Source organism: Oryctolagus cuniculus, chromosome X (genome assembly GCF_964237555.1).
Source record: "Oryctolagus cuniculus chromosome X, mOryCun1.1, whole genome shotgun sequence".
Lineage (NCBI taxonomy): Eukaryota > Metazoa > Chordata > Mammalia > Lagomorpha > Leporidae > Oryctolagus > Oryctolagus cuniculus.
The window spans coordinates 28,397,441-28,414,942 of record NC_091453.1 but is presented as its reverse complement, the minus strand read 5'-3'; the positions used below and the strand labels follow the sequence as shown (position 1 = coordinate 28,414,942).

The following is a 17,502-nucleotide window of genomic DNA, read 5'->3' as shown; positions in this document are numbered from 1 at the left end:
GTATATATGATTTATGTACATATATGTATATATACATATACACATATATGTAGCTATTTGAGCTCTTCAGGAGAATTGGGATTGTTTCCAATGGCCGCTAAATAATGAATAATGAATATCAGCATTTATGACCTGCAGAGATAGAAGAAGAAAAAACCTACTCTAAAGAGAATAAAACCAAATTATAGGTCTGATGTTACCACATTACATAATCTCTTTGAGTCTCAGTGTATTCATTTGGAAAACAGGAATAATGGTGTATAGCCACCTATTTCACAGAATTATTATATTAAGAAAATATCTGTGAAATCTCATCTCAGAGTGTAAGTCATCTTATAAGATGTAAATTGATATTAAAGCAATTGTTGGATTTCATGATCATCATTTTTGTTTAACTTTGAGGCTTCTGTGATTTTTGAATTATGCTTGTAATTTTGGATGAGCATTCTTACAAGTAACTTTCAGTGAAATCAAGATGTTATTAATGGTTCTTCAGTTCTTACTATATTTAGTTTCTCTTTTCAACAACTAATTTGGATAATAGCTTTAAAATCACAATAGAATATTTGACTATTACATACGTCTGGATTGATTTCACTGGTGAACATTATATATCTTTTGATTATGTAATTTCTCATGCCCTCCTCATAAGAGTATAAGATTAAGATAATTTCCTGTTCAAAATTTTAGGGAGATGCTTATTAATACTTTAGTTATTTATAGGATATTCAAATTTATTATGTTCCACTATTCAAGTTTGTACTACTTAGTAATTGACATTAAAAGAAAAAATGGCAGAATTTTAATAGGACCTAAAGTATCAAACCAGACCTTCCTGTGACTTAATATTTCAAACCTCAGACTCCTCAACATGGGAGAAGAAGGAAATGCAGAAGCTAACTCAGTCTTGGTCATCTGTAGCCCAGACAGCTTGAACAATTTGACCTGTGTCACCATCTGCCATTGGGAGACCAGATAAGAATGGGAGAAAGGAGGGTAGCCTGTTTCCACACTTTGGCTGGCAACCAGCTGGGCAGCAGTTCCTGCTGCAATCATGCTAAGGCCTAATGCCATCCTGTAGAGTCACTGCTAGGAACCGCAGCCGCACCATTTGTGCCTCCTGCTGCTGTCTGTCCCCCTTGTGTCTCCCAGTGAGGCTTTAGAGTCTGACAAACTACGTGAGCTGCTGGTGTCAGTTTTACAAAAGCAGAAAGATTTCAGCCAATGCCCTTTCGAAATGTATATTGAATTATGCATGTATTTTAAATAGCAGCTAAAAGAGTCAGGTTGCCTAAAATTATGGCAGCATGGAAAAAATAATTTTTGTTTTCTCTCTCTCTCTCTCTCTCTCTCTCTCTCTCTCTCAGCAAATGGAGAGTGGGTGATAAGGAAGTAGGGGGAAAGAGAAAATGAGAAAAACATACAAGGAGTCTCCAAAAAGATCATGGAAAATACATAGTATGAAAGTCTATGCATGGATTTCAAAATTTTTGCACCAAAATAAACATCTTCTTAAAAAAAGATTTAATTCATTTATTTGAAAGGCAAAGTGACAGGGGCAGGGGGAGATACAGAGAAAAAGAGATCTTCCATTCAGTGGTTCACTTTCCAAATGGACCCTGCCAGCCAGGGCTGGGCCAGGCTGGAGCCAGGAGCCCGGAACTCCTGAATGTCCCACGTGGGTGACAGAGGCGCACGTACTCGGGCCATCTTCTCTTGCTTTCCCTTGCACAGTAGCAGGGAGCTGGATTGGAAGCAGAACAGCTGAGACTTGAATCAGAATCTGATATGAGATGCCAGTGTTGGCTTAATCTGCTGAGTTCACAAAGCTGGCCCCAGTAAGCTTATCTTTCAATGACATTTTCCACAAACGTTTTGTAATACTCTCATACATTAATATAGTATATTTTCAAAGTCTTTACTCGTTAAAAACCAATATACTGTTTTAGGAATCTAAAATGTATAAATCAAAGAAATTTGATTCATTTATAAAATCATCAGCTTTACTGCATGTAGAGGTATGGTTTATTAATGATAATAAATGGATACAATGAATGCATTTATAATACATGATCTCATTAAATCCTTACAATAAGATGGGAAAAACAAGAAGCAGAAGCTAAGTAACTTCCCCCAGGTCTCACAGCTTGTAAGTGGCAGAGCTAGAATTCAAACTCAGTTTAATTTCAAAGCCCATGACAGTGAATTTTTAGATGATACTGTAAGTCACAAGAACTTCAATGTCATTAATTTTTTAAAAATAGATGGGCTATATACAGAGAAAATAATTCTTTGAGTTTAATATATTACGAAATTTACTTACAATGGAATCCAAAACTACTGAGCATTAAGAAATCTTCGACTTTTTAGCAGTTGGTTTTCACTGTGCCAATTTTTGTGACATATTTCTTGATTCCTATGGGGCTTCCTAAATTTGGAAGGAACACATACTTCCTGAAAAGGAGTAAAAGAAAACCAACTACAATTCCCTAGATGTTGCCATCAGGAATTTTATCTAGTCAATCATTTTCAGGACATTACCATCACCAACTTGTGTTGCTTTGTCTGAAAACTGTGGATTTATTCAAATAGAGACAAGCTCTTCAACCCTTTGCTATACTGTTTTATACGTTGACTAACTGAACAATATGTCCAAACACAGTCACATTACTCCCACATGGCTGAAGAAATGAGCACATCAAAGATGAATGCCAGAGAAGCAAGAGCAGCCAGACTTTGTCAAAGATATTTGACCAAGAATGACAGACTGGAAACGTAGTTTGTGTGGTGGGACCACACACAGGAGATGCTCTGTGCCCCAAGCAGATTGAGGGTGGCTCAAGTACTAAGTCGCATTGTTTAAGAAGCCTGAGTTTTAAGTACTGATTAAAATGCATTAAACACTGGGCAAGCTAGCTAGCGTCCCTAAAGCTGTTTCAAAATTATAATGAGATTATAAAAAAATATTTCCTTACTGGGTTTTTCTGAGCAGTCAACAAGATAATATGGGTTGAGCATCTCTTATCTTCGAATGCAAAATCCAAAATGCTCCACCAGAATCCAAAGCTGTTTGAGCACTGATGTGACACTACTAGTGGAAGATTCCACACCTGACCTCAAGTGAGGGATCACCGTCAAAACACAGGCACATGAAAAATATGGTATTGTATCGCCTTCATTGATAAGTTACATGTTAAACATCAATGAAGTTTGTGTTTAGACTTGTGTTCCTATCTCAATAAGTACATGCAAATATTCCAAAATCTGAAAATATCTAAAATCTGAAACACTTCTGGTCCTAAGGATTTGGGATAAAGAATAATCTATATCTAGAAAAAGCTGAGTCAAGTGCTTTCCATGATTTGTCTTAATTCTTCAAAAGTAAATGACTGAATTTTTGTAGAATTCTTTTTTTAAGCTTGACCAGCTTCACATAATATCAAGCAAACTCATCACCCACAAGATTTAAATGCCTAAAATATATTATTTTTTTGTTTAAAGGAGTAAGCCAAATATGATGTTACCTCCGAATGTTTCCATATTGCCTCTCCTTATCCTTCCTTGAGTTTAAAGTGCATTTGGTCTACTTTTGTCAAGCTTTTCTGGCCTCTCAATTATGTATATTTTAAAATATAAATATATATTTAAAAATCAAATTTATCTTATCCACTGACCCAAATCCAAATTAAATATCATTTCTGGATTTGTTTATTTCAGCATATTTCCCCTAAATCTCTTATTTAAACTAAATTCTAGGTCTCCTAAAAGAAGTCATTTAATATTAAATTGATCTTTGTCAGCATTTTTGTTCAGATACCCTGGGCCAAAATGATGTATCCTTAATATGTACATGAACTACATTTTCTGCATCTCAGCTCCAATAATTAGGTCCATTTCCTATTAATTTTTTTTAGAGCCCAAGAATATCTCGATAGATTTTTTAGTAATGTAACCTTAATTCTTACACTTGGCAAAGTTCTCAAATGGTCCAATTTATCCTGTCATTTCCTTTCAATATGACCTTGTTAAAAGCTATTATTATATTTCCCCTTCATTTCGTTTAGAGGACACTTGTCCACGTTCAGCCTCTAGTTTCACACATGGACTTGTGGAGATTCTTACCCTGTTATGTATATGAGTATTTCAAATCTTCTGATTGCCAAGAACTGTGAGCAGAAATTGGTTATAAAACAGATAGTATTTTTCCCCCAGAAACCTTTTAGTTAAGGTATACAAACTTCATGCATTTCATAAACACAACTTTAGGAACATAGAGATTCTTCCCACCCTACTCAGCCTCCCACCCGTCTTCCTCCTCCCTCTCCTATTCCCATTCTTATTGTTTACTAATATCTATTTTCCATTAACTTCATACACATAAGATTACACTAAATAGAGAGTTCAACAAATAGTATGAAAAAAAAAAAACTGTTCCTTAACAGTTGAGACAAGGGCTGTTCAAAGCATAGTATTTTAAGAACAACAGATAAAAATAGGTTCTTTGTTTTTCAGGTTAATGATAAAGCATATACTCATATGAACTTTACCAAGACTGTGCTGCTCCCCAGGACCCCCTAGAGACCTTTAGCTGGACCTGGCTTTCCGAGACCTGACCAAGCCACCAGTCAAGAGCCTAAGTCTGAAATGAAAAATCACTCTTGGAATTTGTTCCCCATATCCCCACCTTGATTTCTTTTTCATACTGAGTGAAAGGCACAAGTGACACTTTTTGTTGTAGCAAAACGCATGTAAGTATTGTCCACTGATATGAATTTTCTTTCACCTTTTGGCCTTTGTACTTTTAAAGTCTGGATTCCAGAAATGTCTTCTGTCTTCATATCCATCACTCTCTGATGCCTCATGTTGCACCACAGCAAAACACAACTCAGTCACATAGAATGTGTTCTCCACAAAATTTATCCTGACTAAAACCACATGTTTCACAACAGTCTGTTAGGGGAAATAGAGAAATGGTTTTTTCTCATCTTTAGTCTTATTGGTCAATTGCATAATAGCTTTCCTGCACTTTTGGGTTGAGTTCCTGGGTCTTCTGGGGAATCATTGGGAAAGCAGGCACTCAGTAGGCCCAGGGCAGCCAGTCTGCAGGCATGGAGACATCTGCTTATCAGTCAGAACTGTCCACTGGGGGCTCATCTGATTATGAGAGGAGGGGCAGCCAGAGTTTTAAAGACCACAGGAAAACCATGAGCCTTTGCCTTGGGGCTATTTCTACTGGCAAGCAAAGTATCTTAGTCAGGTTTTCATTACTATACCCAAGATAAGTTATTGATGAAGGCAGGAAGTTTCTTTTGGCTCACAGTTCTGGAGGTTCACAGTTCAAGGTCAGGTGGGCTCTATTCTGCCATCCACTAGGGCAGAGATTGGTGTTGGCATAGGATTTGTGGAAAAATAATCCTGTGGTGAGCCAGGAAGCAGAGAGAGAAATTGGGCCTGACTCAGGCTTATCTGAACAGTCTTTTCACAAGAAATACCATTCAAGGGCATGCCTCCAGTGACCTAAGGGCCTTCTAATAGGCATACCTCCTAAACACTATAATTGGATCAAGTCTGCACCCTCCTAGCACCACCAACCCATGACTGTGGGATTTAAAGTCCTACATGTGTTCAAAAGCCAAATCATAGTCAAATTGCAGCACAAGGCAAATGGTCAAGGCATGTGCCGACAGGAGGGGCCTAGCAGATGGGAGGCAACATATAATATAAGTATAGTACACTAGGTATCACCTTGAGTGGGTGACAATGAGCTAGACATAACAAGCAAAAAAGTCATGTGTATAAAGTATCAGGAATGGGCTTATGCTTAGGCAAAATAGGTAGCTTTCTACATAGTGTGATTTGAGGAAAAATAAGAAATCTTGTTACACCTAAAGAAGCTACCCCACCAACTGACTTAACCATAAAAACTACTATTTGAACCTATCCTATGCTTGCATATCTGAGAGATTCTGTTAGGGTATAAGCATATTAGATAAGTGGCTTCATGTTATTACAATGGTTCAGATTGCTTTATTTATAGAATAAAGCTCTGGGGAAATGAACTTCAGGAAGGCTAATGTTTTCTTATGGTAAAACAAAATGAAGGCTAGTGGTGAAATCAACTCAGTAAAGTTCAAGGAGAACTTATCCAGAATAGAGAGCTTGTTGTTAGGAAGAGAGAGACGAGTTTGAATGGAGACTGTTAGGAACCATTTTTCTTTTTTTTTCTTTTCTTTCTTTCTTTCTTTTTTTTTTTTTTTTTTTTTTTTGACAGGCAGAGTGGATAGTGAGAGAGAGACAGAGAGAAAGGTCTTCCTTTGCCGTTGGTTCACCCTCCAATGGCCGCCGCGGCTGGCGCGCTGCGGCCGGCGCACCGCGCTGATCCGATGGCAGGAGCCAGGAGCCAGGTGCTTCTCCTGGTCTCCCATGGGGTGCAGGGCCCAAGCACCTGGACCATCCTCCACTGCACTCCCTGGCCACAGCAGAGAGCTGGCCTGGAAGAGGGGCAACCGGGAAAGAATCCGGCTCCCCGACCGGGACTAGAACCCGGTGTGCCGATGCCGCAGGTGGAGGATTAGCCTATTGAGCCACGGCGCTGGCCATGGAACCATTTTTCTTGAGCTCATCTTTGGCTTTGGTTCATTCCATAGCCCTATTTCCATGAGGTTGAACACCATGTGGGGCTCTGGCCATCTTCTGCATGTGCTTCTTTCAAACTGATTAGTTAGGAGTTCCATTAGGGAATCTTCTGCCCTCTGTCATATTATCTGCATTAGTTTTGTGTTTCCCACAACTCCCTGCAAACCCTATCAAAGATTCCCTTTCCCACTCTGGAAAGCCAAGACCCAAGCTTGGACAAAAGGCAAGCACCCCCAAAATTTGAAATTTCCCTTCATATGAAATACTCTAAAGGAGTCTTCCTCTTCGAACGCGCCTTTTCAACCCCCACTCCATCGCAACACATACATGCAACATACACATGCAACATACACACACTTTCCACACAACATATAAGGAGAACAAAAAATCCCACTGTTTGCACAGTTCTAGAATTTGTAGGGACTTCATTGTGATCAATGTGCTGTTTAAGGCTGTAAAATCAAGGTTATGGTAAATGTGAATCTATAGGACTAATTCTATTGCTATCTGTAATGGTTTCGCACTCTTCTATTCAGTTCATAGATTCAAGTCAGGTATTTCTTCCTAAAAGCCTGCCCCTGATTCCCCGCAGCACTCACATTCTGCATTTAGAAATCATTTTCCTATGACACCCAAATGTTTGATGTTATTAAAATCATGCTATTGATATTCATATCAATTATGTCTTGAGTGTTATGCTTAGTGTATCTATTAGTAAAACTTGGATTTTCCCCTTTTTTGGCTTCTGAAAAAATAATTTATAGAGACACAAATAGCAATATTAAAGCTCTCAACCATAAAAGTCAATACTTGACAGCAGCATGTAATTTAAGAGTTGCATACATATGAATTCAGATCTGGAGCTTTCTAAATGTACATACATTAGCTGCACACCAGAAATTTAGAGTTTCAGAAGCAGCGAACTGTCAAATGATACAGCACTGATGTTTTGAAAATGAACTTTTCAGCAAAGCAGGGAAATTGGCAAAGCTAGGTTAGTACATAAAATACATATGCCTCCTCTCTCCACTAAATTGTCCTTAGGTGTATCCATTATCATCGTGTCTTTGTTGAAAACATCTTTTTTAAAAAAGACTTTCATTTTCACTTTGAAGTGAGAATTTTCCAGAAAGGAAGAAAGCCTTGCTTATAATTTTGGAATATCATTTGCAAACAACATAAAGCATAATCTTCAATTAAGAAGTTCACAACTATGTTAATAAGATGTTTCATTGTTTTGTCAATGCCTTTGTCTACTCAAAAATGTTTTCAGCATTTTTTTTTTGCTTTTGAAGGATCAACAGAGAAAAAAATGCTATTTCAGGAATCAAATCTTTAAGAGTGACATGAAATTTTGGACCGATTTGAGAATCCAGGTCCAATTATATATACAATGAGCTTTCCCATATCTTACCAGCCAATGGGTAAAAATGTAGAGGGACAAGAGATTCTATTTTAACTGCAACAACACTTGATTCACTGGCTTTTGCTACCCTCTGATGACCTCTCAAAATACAGCCTGGTTATTTTTGCTAGTCCCTTAGGATGTTCTCAACCAATTAGGGATTTTTGTGTGCCAGCTCCTGCATTGCCACATCTACATTGTGCTCCTTATAGAAGTGGGGGAAATGTCCTGTTTCCCAAAGCTGTGTCATACTTCATTGCTTGAACAAAAGAAATACCCCTTCTGCTATAGCTTCTGCACATCACTACCCCTTTTAAATTCCTCTTCAGTGGAAAATCCTCACTGATATATACAGATGACTCCTAGAAGCACCATTCTGGTTCATCTGTCATAGTCAAGTAGATGGCAGCCTGAATATCCCTCATATACATAAACGGGTATGGGGATGATATCCAAGACTAAACATGGAATCCACTGGTTTCATATGTACCTTATACACATAACCTTAAGGTAATTTTATAAGATATTTTAATGCGCTTGCATTTTGACTGCAACCCATCATGAGATTACATGTGGACTTTTCCGTTTGTGGTATCATATTGGTGCTCAAAAAGTTTCAGATTTGGGAACATTTAAGGTTTAGATTTTTGGATTAGGAATGCTCAATTTATACTCATGCTGGTTAGGCAAGTTCCATTACATATAAGTAAAATAAAATAAGAAATACTAAAGAGAAGTGAGAGTTTTCAATGCAAATAAGAAGTGGCAGGTAATCTGGCAATATCTATGAGAATTTCAAATGCTTTGACATAGTATTACCACTTTGAGGAATATAAATGAATATTTATCTTATGATGTTTTCTGCAGCATTGTTAAAGGAGGCAAAAAAATCTGGAAGTAAATGACATGTCCATCAATAAACTAATGGTTGAATAAATTATGGTACATCCAAATGACAATATTCTGAAACTATTAAATGAACTAGATTAATTTTGACATGGGGGTGTCTATGACATATTACCAAGTACATTGGCAAGGGGCAAAGGAAGGTGCAGATATAATCACATGTTTTATAAAAATAAAAACAGCATGTGCACGTTTATATATATTTGTAAGAAAAACGGAAAAGGTAATGGAAGGCTAATTGTAGGTATTAACACTGATACCCTCAAAAGGTGAACATGGAGAAAGATAGGGAGATACTTATTTAAAATTAAAAATCATTGGATCATTTCCCTAGTTATAATGATCACTTATTAATGTGTAATTAAGCTATTTTAGTAAAGGAAAAATATAAAAAGAAAAATCAGGGAGAAAATTCAATATAGTGCTACTTTCAAGCGGAAGAAATAGATATTAAACAATAATGGTAATCATTCAATTCAACAACACACAAGAGTGCTTATAATATGCTTATCATGGTGCTTAGTATTGTGAGAAACAGAAAATCAAGTCATGGCCCTTGCTCTGAAAAATTCTGCAAACCTAGTAAGGGACAAAATGTATATGTCATTAGCTCAAAGGCACTGTTTTGCTCAGGAGTGGCACATACAATATGTGCTTATTGGTTAACAGAAAGGAGGTGAGCTAGGACTGGAATAGCTAGAATAGATTTTGTGGGTACAACTACCCTACTTTCATACCCTAGCCATAACCATTTCCATGCATCCCAGCTCAACTTTCAACTGCTAGGATTTGCATCAGATCTGAGAGCTTTTTCTGGCCATCAGAGCCTGTTCTATCCCTACACATGGCAGGTTGGACATGCCAGTGAGTTAATATAGTCCTTAACTAAAGATTGATGAGAGATGGCAATAAATTCTCTAGTACACTCACCCTCTCAAGTAGATGCATGCTTTACACTGGTTCTCAGAATTCCCCAATAAAATTAGGTGTTGATTTTTCACAGTAATAACCTCTAGATAGCATACCCTCCATTGACCTTGGCCATCTTCCCTTCCCCTTCCCAGTAAATACTTAAACCAAATCTTGATTCCCTTGGTCATATTCTGGAGGAACCCAGACAGTGGAGGACAACAGACTTTGCTTTGGATCTTACTGTTCTATACCTTCATTTATTCATTTCTTCCACAGACATGATATCAACACCCAGTCAAGAAAATAGACATTACTCAAGGAGTTTTAAGGTAGGATGGTTTAAATGCTTGAATTGGTTTGAAGGTATTATGTTAATTTCCTATTGTTGGTATGACAAATTACCACAAACAGTAGTTTAAAATAGCACAAATTTACTCTCTTACAGTTCTGGAGGTCAGCAGGTAATAATCAGTTTCATTAGACTAAAGTCAAGGTTTCAGTAGGGCTAGTCCCTTCTGGAGGCTATTGAGGGCAAACTTTTCATTGAGTTTAGTAACGTTTTCACTTTAGTTCTTGTGCTTTTCACCTCCAGAATTTCTATTTGTTTTTATCATTTTTTATGGATAGTCTCTATTTGTCCATACATCTCTCTCCTGTTTCTTTTAGTTATTTCTGCATAATTTTCTTTAACTCTTTCAGCATATTTAAGACAGATGATTTCAAGTCTTTGTCTAGGGGCCAGCACTGTGGCACAGGAAGTTAAGCCACTGCCTGCAGTGCCAGCATCCCAATGGGCACCAGTCTAAGTCCTGGCTGCTCTACTTCCAATTCAGCTTCCTGATAATGCACCTAGGAACAGCAGCTGAGGATGACCCAAGTCCTTGTCCCTGCCACCCATGTGGGAGATCCAGAAGAAGCTCCTAGCTCCTGCTTTTGGTCTGGCCCAGCTCTGGCTATTTGTGGCCGTTTGGGAAGTGAACCAACAGATGGAAAATCTCTTTTTCTCTCTCTCTCTCCTTCTCTTTCTGTAATTATGCCTATACCTAATAAATAAATCTTTTTAAAAGTCTTTGTCTATTAAATCCAAGCTATTGGCTTCTTCAGGAGCAGTTTATATCCATTTTCTCTTCCTTTCTGTGAATAGGCCATAGATTCCTACTTTTTTGAATGTCTTATCATTTTATTCTTGAAAACTGGAAAATTTGAATTTACAGAATGGCAATTGTATAAGTCAGATTCTCTCCCTACCCAGGGTTTGTTATTGTTGATTGTTGAGGGAAGCAGTCACTTATTTGTTTAATTTTCTAAACTATTTTTGGAAATGACTCTATTCCTTATTGCATAAGGTCACTGAAGTCTGTGTTGTTGCCTCAGTAGTCAGTAATTTTACAATAATGACTTTGAAGGGAAAAAAAATAACGTACATTTCTAGTCTTTGGAGATTAGCTCTTTTTTATTTTTAAAAACATGGGGTATTTCAAAGGATCTGTCTTTGAGTTCAGAAATTCTTTCTTCTGCCTGCTCAATTTTGTTATTGAAGCTTTCAACCATATTTTTTATTTAATTTATTGAGTTCTTTAGCCCTAAGGGTTCTGATATGTTCATTGTTTTTATCTCTATCTCTTTGCTGAATTTCTCATTCATATAACTAATTGTGTTTTTTTAATTTTTAAATTTTTTTTATTTGACAGCTAGAGTTAGACAGTGAGAGAGAGAGAGAAAGGTCTTCCTTCCGTTGGTTCACCCCCCAGATGCCTGCTACGGCCGGCACGCTGCACTAATTCGAAGCCAGGAACCAGGTGCTTCCTCCTGGTCTCCCATGCGGGTGCAGGGCCCAAGGACTTGGGCCATCCTCCACTGCCCTCCCGGGCCACAGCAGAGAGCTGGACTGGAAGAGGAGCAACTGGGACAGAATCTGGCGCCCATATGGGATGCCAGCACTGCAGGCGAAGGATTAACCAAGTGAGCCACGGCGCCGGCCCCACTAATTGTGTTTTTACCATTAAATTGTCTGTATTCTCTTGTATCATATTAAGTTTCTTTAAAATCTTTTTTTTTTAATTTATGCAGGTAATTTGCCGATTTTCCTTTTTTTTCTTTAATGATCTGTTGCTAGAAAGTTATATGTTCCTTTAGAAGAATCATGCTACCTTGTTTTCTTGTGTCCCTAGCTTTATTTTTGTTCTTTTAGTCAGTTGCTTCTACCAATTTTGTAGAGTGGCTTTTGTAGTAAAAGACTTTCTGTTGGCTATGTGTCCTAGGGTGTTGGTTAGATATGTTGTATTGGCTTTTGTTCCAAGTGGGAACTTCAGTAAGATCCGCTATAAAAAAATGCATTGGTGATATATGCAGGTGTCTCAGTAGCCTAGGCTTCAGGGGTGTGAAACTCCACTGCCTGCTGGGAATCAACTCTCTTAGGTGGGGTAGATCCGTGGGCAGCTCTAAAATGTTTCACTGGATTGTGCATGTGGTGTGCCAGCTGGTTTCTGTGAATCATGTGAGGGTGGAACCATTCCAGTGGGTTCAAATGGGTGCATTATAGTGTGCCCAGTAGCAGGGGCAAGTGCCTGTTAGTGTCCAAGGGCTGCTTGGGGGTTAGATTGCACCACTGGGCCCACATAGGGCACCTGTCCATGTCTGAGGACTGCATAGATAAGCTCATGGGGCCTCTGGGGGCTAACTGATCAATAAAGTTTATCTAGATGCTTCCCAGGGGCCAAGAGTGGGTCAGTGGGGCAGAGTGTCTGCTTTTTAGGGCCTCAGTAGGCCAAGATTCTAAGACCAGGCAGCTCAACTGCTTCTTAGGGACATAGAACTGTGGGTAGAGCTATCCTGTTGCTTCTCGGGCCTGTGCAGGCTGAGCCATTCAGAAAAGACTGCTTGATTGCTTCCAGGGATCATGGGTGGACAGGTGGGGGCTATTCAGCTGTTTCCCTGGGCCTCTGTGTGCTGGGTCCCTGAAGGCTGGCTGCCTGGTTGCTTCCTGGGGCTCAAGGTGCAGGGGTGGAGCCACCCAATTGTTTTCTTGGGGACCCTGAAGGCTGAGCCGCTCAGAGTGTACCACCAAGTTTCTTCCCAGGACTACGGAAGAAGGGCAGTGTCTTCTGGCTGTTTCACAGGGCAGAGTCAATAGAGCTGCTGGGTGGTAGCTGCCTGGCTGGTTTTTTATAGGGCTGCAATTGTACAGCTGCCAAGGGCAGTTGCTTCGCCGGGGTCTCAAGATGACTCTACAGTAAGAGCCTGGATCGGGGAGGTGCAGCACGGGCTGTGCCCCTTTTTTTTAAGGCAGTGTGGCATTGTGGTAACTCAGCAGCTCCCCAAACAGCTCAGGATCTGTAAGGGCCACAAGGTTCTCCAGCTGTAAGTGCCTCAGGTGTTTGTGGCATGAGTTGAAAACTTCTTGGGGCCTCCTGCTTACCCTTTCCCCACTGAGTAAAGTTCCTCTTGGTTCAGGATCTTGAGAGATTGATAGGTGCTTTGTAGTTAGTTCCCTTCTTTATCAGGTCATCATGTATCTCCATTCTCTGCAGTGTCTAGTCTTATGCTCACTTTCCTGCCTTTTTTTTTTTTTTTTGACAGGCAGAGTGGACAGTGAGAGAGAGAGACAGAGAGAAAGGTCTTCCTTTTGCCGTTGGTTCACCCTCCAATGGCCGCCGCACTGTGCTGATCCGATGGCAGGAGCCAGGTGCTTCTCCTGGTCTCCCATGGGGTGCAGGGCCCAAGCACCTGGGCCATCCTCCACTGCACTCCCTGGCCACAGCAGAGAGCTGGCCTGGAAGAGGGGCAACCGGGACAGAATCCAGCGCCCCGACCGGGACTAGAACCCGGTGTGCTGGCGCCGCTAGGCGGAGGATTAGCCTAGTGAGCCGCGGTGCCGGCCTTGAATTAAGTTTTATGACTAGCAGTGGTGGCCCACAGAACCTACTGAGTACTAGTCATAGTCCCCTCTCTTCCCATTATGCATAACCAATTTCCCCTTGATAATCAGAATCGAGCCTGATGTTTAGTAGAGTAACCCTCTTCTGTGCCTGTAGAAAGCATAGTGACCTGAGAAACCCAATTAAGATCAAGTGACAGTCTCAGCTTCTCATTCAACAGAACTGTTGTTGTGCTCCCTCATATAAGAATCTCCTTGGAAATCATAAAATTCTCAACCAGCAGAGCCCAAAGTTTCAGGATTTTTTTGAAAGTTTTGGTGAGTGGATTATCAGGGGTGCTAATAAGAGAGCTTACTTTCAACTTCACTCCTTGATTCTGAGATCTATGCATTTTGGTTAAGTATGGGGAAATGGTATCAATATTGGTCTTTGGGTTAAAATACATGTCACATCCTTGAGGACAGTTTCCCAACTTCATAGGTATAGTTTCCAATTGTAATAGGCACAAAAACTCTATCTTCAGTAGGCTATTTCAACATCCTATGTGGTTAACTGCTTCTGAGTAGTGGTCAGAGCAGTAAATTTTATAGCAATGAGGCCAAGCCATACTCCTTTTCCTGAAAAATTAAATATTTGGTGAAAAGAAATGGTATGTGGAATAATATGATAGTGAATAATGTGTTCTATAGATCTATGAATACTAGTACTGGCAATAGTGTCAAGGGCAAGGATGACAATCCAGAATCAGAATATATATATATATTACAGTGAGGACAAATTGCTGCTCCTTGTATGATGGTACAGGTTGAACACCATCAATCTTCCATGAAGAGGCTAGTGTATCACCCTTACTTCCTCTGCTGCTCTCTCTCCTGCTTCCATCCTCAGAAAATGAGGTCATATCAGGCCTTAGCATCATTTCTAGTTTTGGCAGGCAAGCACTCAATGGTGATGGTAACCAGATGAGCTTTAATAAGGCAAAGTCAATGTTGTGGAGTCCATGCCTAACCCCCATCTTTGATGCCATAGTCCCTTTGCATACTGAGCCATTTGCCTTGAGGTAGCTTGTGAAAGAAGTTGACTGACATCCACAGGATGGCTATTTGGAGTTCCAGCTTTGCCTGAGAATGGAAAATTGATTGGATTTGCATGAATAGATGGAAAGGAAGAAGTATTTATTTAAGCAAAAGAATAAAGGCAAAGTTAATCATAGAAGTTTGGCAGTGCAAGGGGAGCCTAGCCCATCTGGAGGCAAGTTTGTGCTGTGGAGAATTTTTTGAGGAAAAAAGAAAAAGCAAAGTTTAGAAAGGAAAAATATTAACACATAGTAGCACTGACTTATATTTATAATTTCCTTACTATGTACTCTGTTGAGCTCTTTGGATACATCATTTAATCTTCAAAAAAAAAAAAGCAAACCTGTGAGGTAGATGCTATTATTGAGCCAGTTTTACAAAATGGTTCCATGAGATTAAATAAGGAATTATAGAGCTCGCATTGGCATTAACACAGGGAAGCCCACAGAATTTGTTGATCACTTGGCTACACTGCCCTGCTATTCAGGCTGTGCGCTAAGGACCCTAATGTAGACAAAGGGAAATTATTGAGAGGACTTTAGCAAAAGGAAAGGTTTGAGAAAATTAATCCATCAACGTAATATGGCATAGACTAGTTTATTTCTCTATCAAGGAATAATTAAATCAGGTGGAAAGGACTTGAGCCTTTGAGACAGACAATCTCAGGTTAACATTTTGGTTCTGTCTCATAATAATCTATGCCCTGAAAAAATTTTAATCTTTTATGCCCCAGTTTCCTCATTGGTAAAATGGAGAGTTGAAAGTTCTTACCTAATAGGACTGTTACAAAGAATAAATAGAACAAGATGTATTATGCTTGGTGCCTGATGCAGGACTGATATTCCACAAATATTAATTGTCTTCTCTTTCCTCCCCTTTCTCTCTGGTAGTGAATATTGGAATAAGTTTCTGGAAGCTTTTCAAAAACACAAATCTCATTGTTTTAGAATTTGTTAAGTGGAACTCCTTCACAGATGGCAGCTTGGATGCAAACTCATTCAGTAAGGATCAATTTATTACTTGCTGTGTGCCTTTCTTAATACCAGGCTGCAGAGGAATCAAAATAAATGGACTATGGTCTCTGACAGTGCACCTGTGAAGAATAGATAGAACAAAGCCAGTGAGATAAGGGCCACAGTAGAGCATGTATCAGGAGGCATAGGAAAAAAGCTGGGGGAATATAGGAGCCTTAGAAGTCTGTGGCCAGTTTTCACAATGGAGGTCACTGATTATTTAAAGTTCAGGTAAACAACAGTATCTCTCAAAATCCCTCCAAGAAAGCCTTGTTTGATTTTTTTTTACTTTTTAAAAAACTTGTTTACATAAAGGGAGCAAATTTCATGTATTTCATATATACAGTTTTAAGAACACAATGATACTTCCCACCCTACCCTCCCTGCCTCCTTCACCCCAATCCTCCCTCTTCCTTCCTTTCTTATTTTTATTTTACTTTTTTAAAAGATTTATTTATTTATTTGAGAGATAGAGTTACAGAAAAAGAGAGGGAGAGACAGACAGAAAGGTCTTCTATCAGCTGGTTCACTCCCCAATGGCCACAATGGCCGGAGTTTCACCAATCCAAAACCAGGATCCAGGAGCTTCTTCCGGGTCTCCCATGCAGGTGCAGGGTCCCAAGGACTTGAGCCATCTTCTACTGCTTTCCCAGGCCATAGCAGGGAGCTGAATTGGAAGTGAAGCAGCTGGGACTCGAACCGGTGCCCAAATGGGATGTCGGCACTGCAGGCAGAGGCTTTACCCACTATGTCACAGCGCCAGCCCCTTTCTTTAATTTTTGCAATGACATACTTTCAATTTTCTTTATAATCATAAGCTTAACCCTTCACTAAATAAAGAATTCAACAAGTAGTCAGTAGAAACAAACCCTGTTCCTCAATTTTTGCTTTAGAAAAAAATAATAAATACTCTGTCCACCATCTCCTCTCCTTTTCAAAAGCAAGAGGATGGGTGAATAAAATGAAAGTCACTGCCTAATTAAGTGGTAATAGGTGGCAGTTTTGAGTATTTCTATCAGTAGGAAAGAGAGTAATTGGTAGAGGGCCAAAAACTCAACAAGGGTTCTCTTTGCTATTTCCAAAAGTCCTGGGGGTGGGAGTGGGGGCAGTGTTGAAGTATAAAACAGAGAGCTTCAACACTCTTTGAATGCTAATGGAAAATAATAATTTTAAAATAAGCTTGAAAGAGAAAGCTTACAAATTACAGAGAAAATAGGAAAATCATTTTCTTTCTCTTTTTGAGGCTATGAATGGGGAAAAATAGGTCAGGAACAGAGATGAAATTGGAACTTCCCTGTGAGAGATTTAACTGACTGAGCTGTCTCAAAACAAAGTGAAAAATCCATGGTATCACACTGATTTTGAAGTTTTTCCATTAAAAACCATTTTCCACTAAATCCTTCAGGAAAATATATCCCACCCCTCATGCGCTGTGTGGAGATATGGTAACAGACACACAAGACATCAAAGGGAAATGTGGCTGTTGCCATCAGAGACTCAGCAATGGTTTTCATAAGGGAGAAGCAGCCTGTTGAGGGAAGTAAGCTGAGGGTGCCCAGATGCTGAAACAGCAGCCATGGAGCCTCCACAGAGGAGCAGCGATAGGCTTGGCAGCGCAGTGGGGGTAGACAACTAGAGCAGAAATGATGGAAAACTTCCTCTTACCTGGAAGAAGT

General features: G+C 39.5%; 1 long non-coding RNA gene across 1 annotated transcript in view; it reads left to right on the top strand.

Annotated features, from left to right (window-relative positions):
• The window catches only part of LOC108178773 (uncharacterized), a 99,267-nt gene that overhangs the window by 44,856 nt on the left and 36,909 nt on the right, over positions 1-17,502 (top strand). Inside the window, exon 3 of the long non-coding RNA XR_011385617.1 lies at positions 10,136-10,188. This is a non-coding gene — a long non-coding RNA (uncharacterized lncRNA). The remainder of the gene's footprint in view (positions 1-10,135; positions 10,189-17,502) is intronic.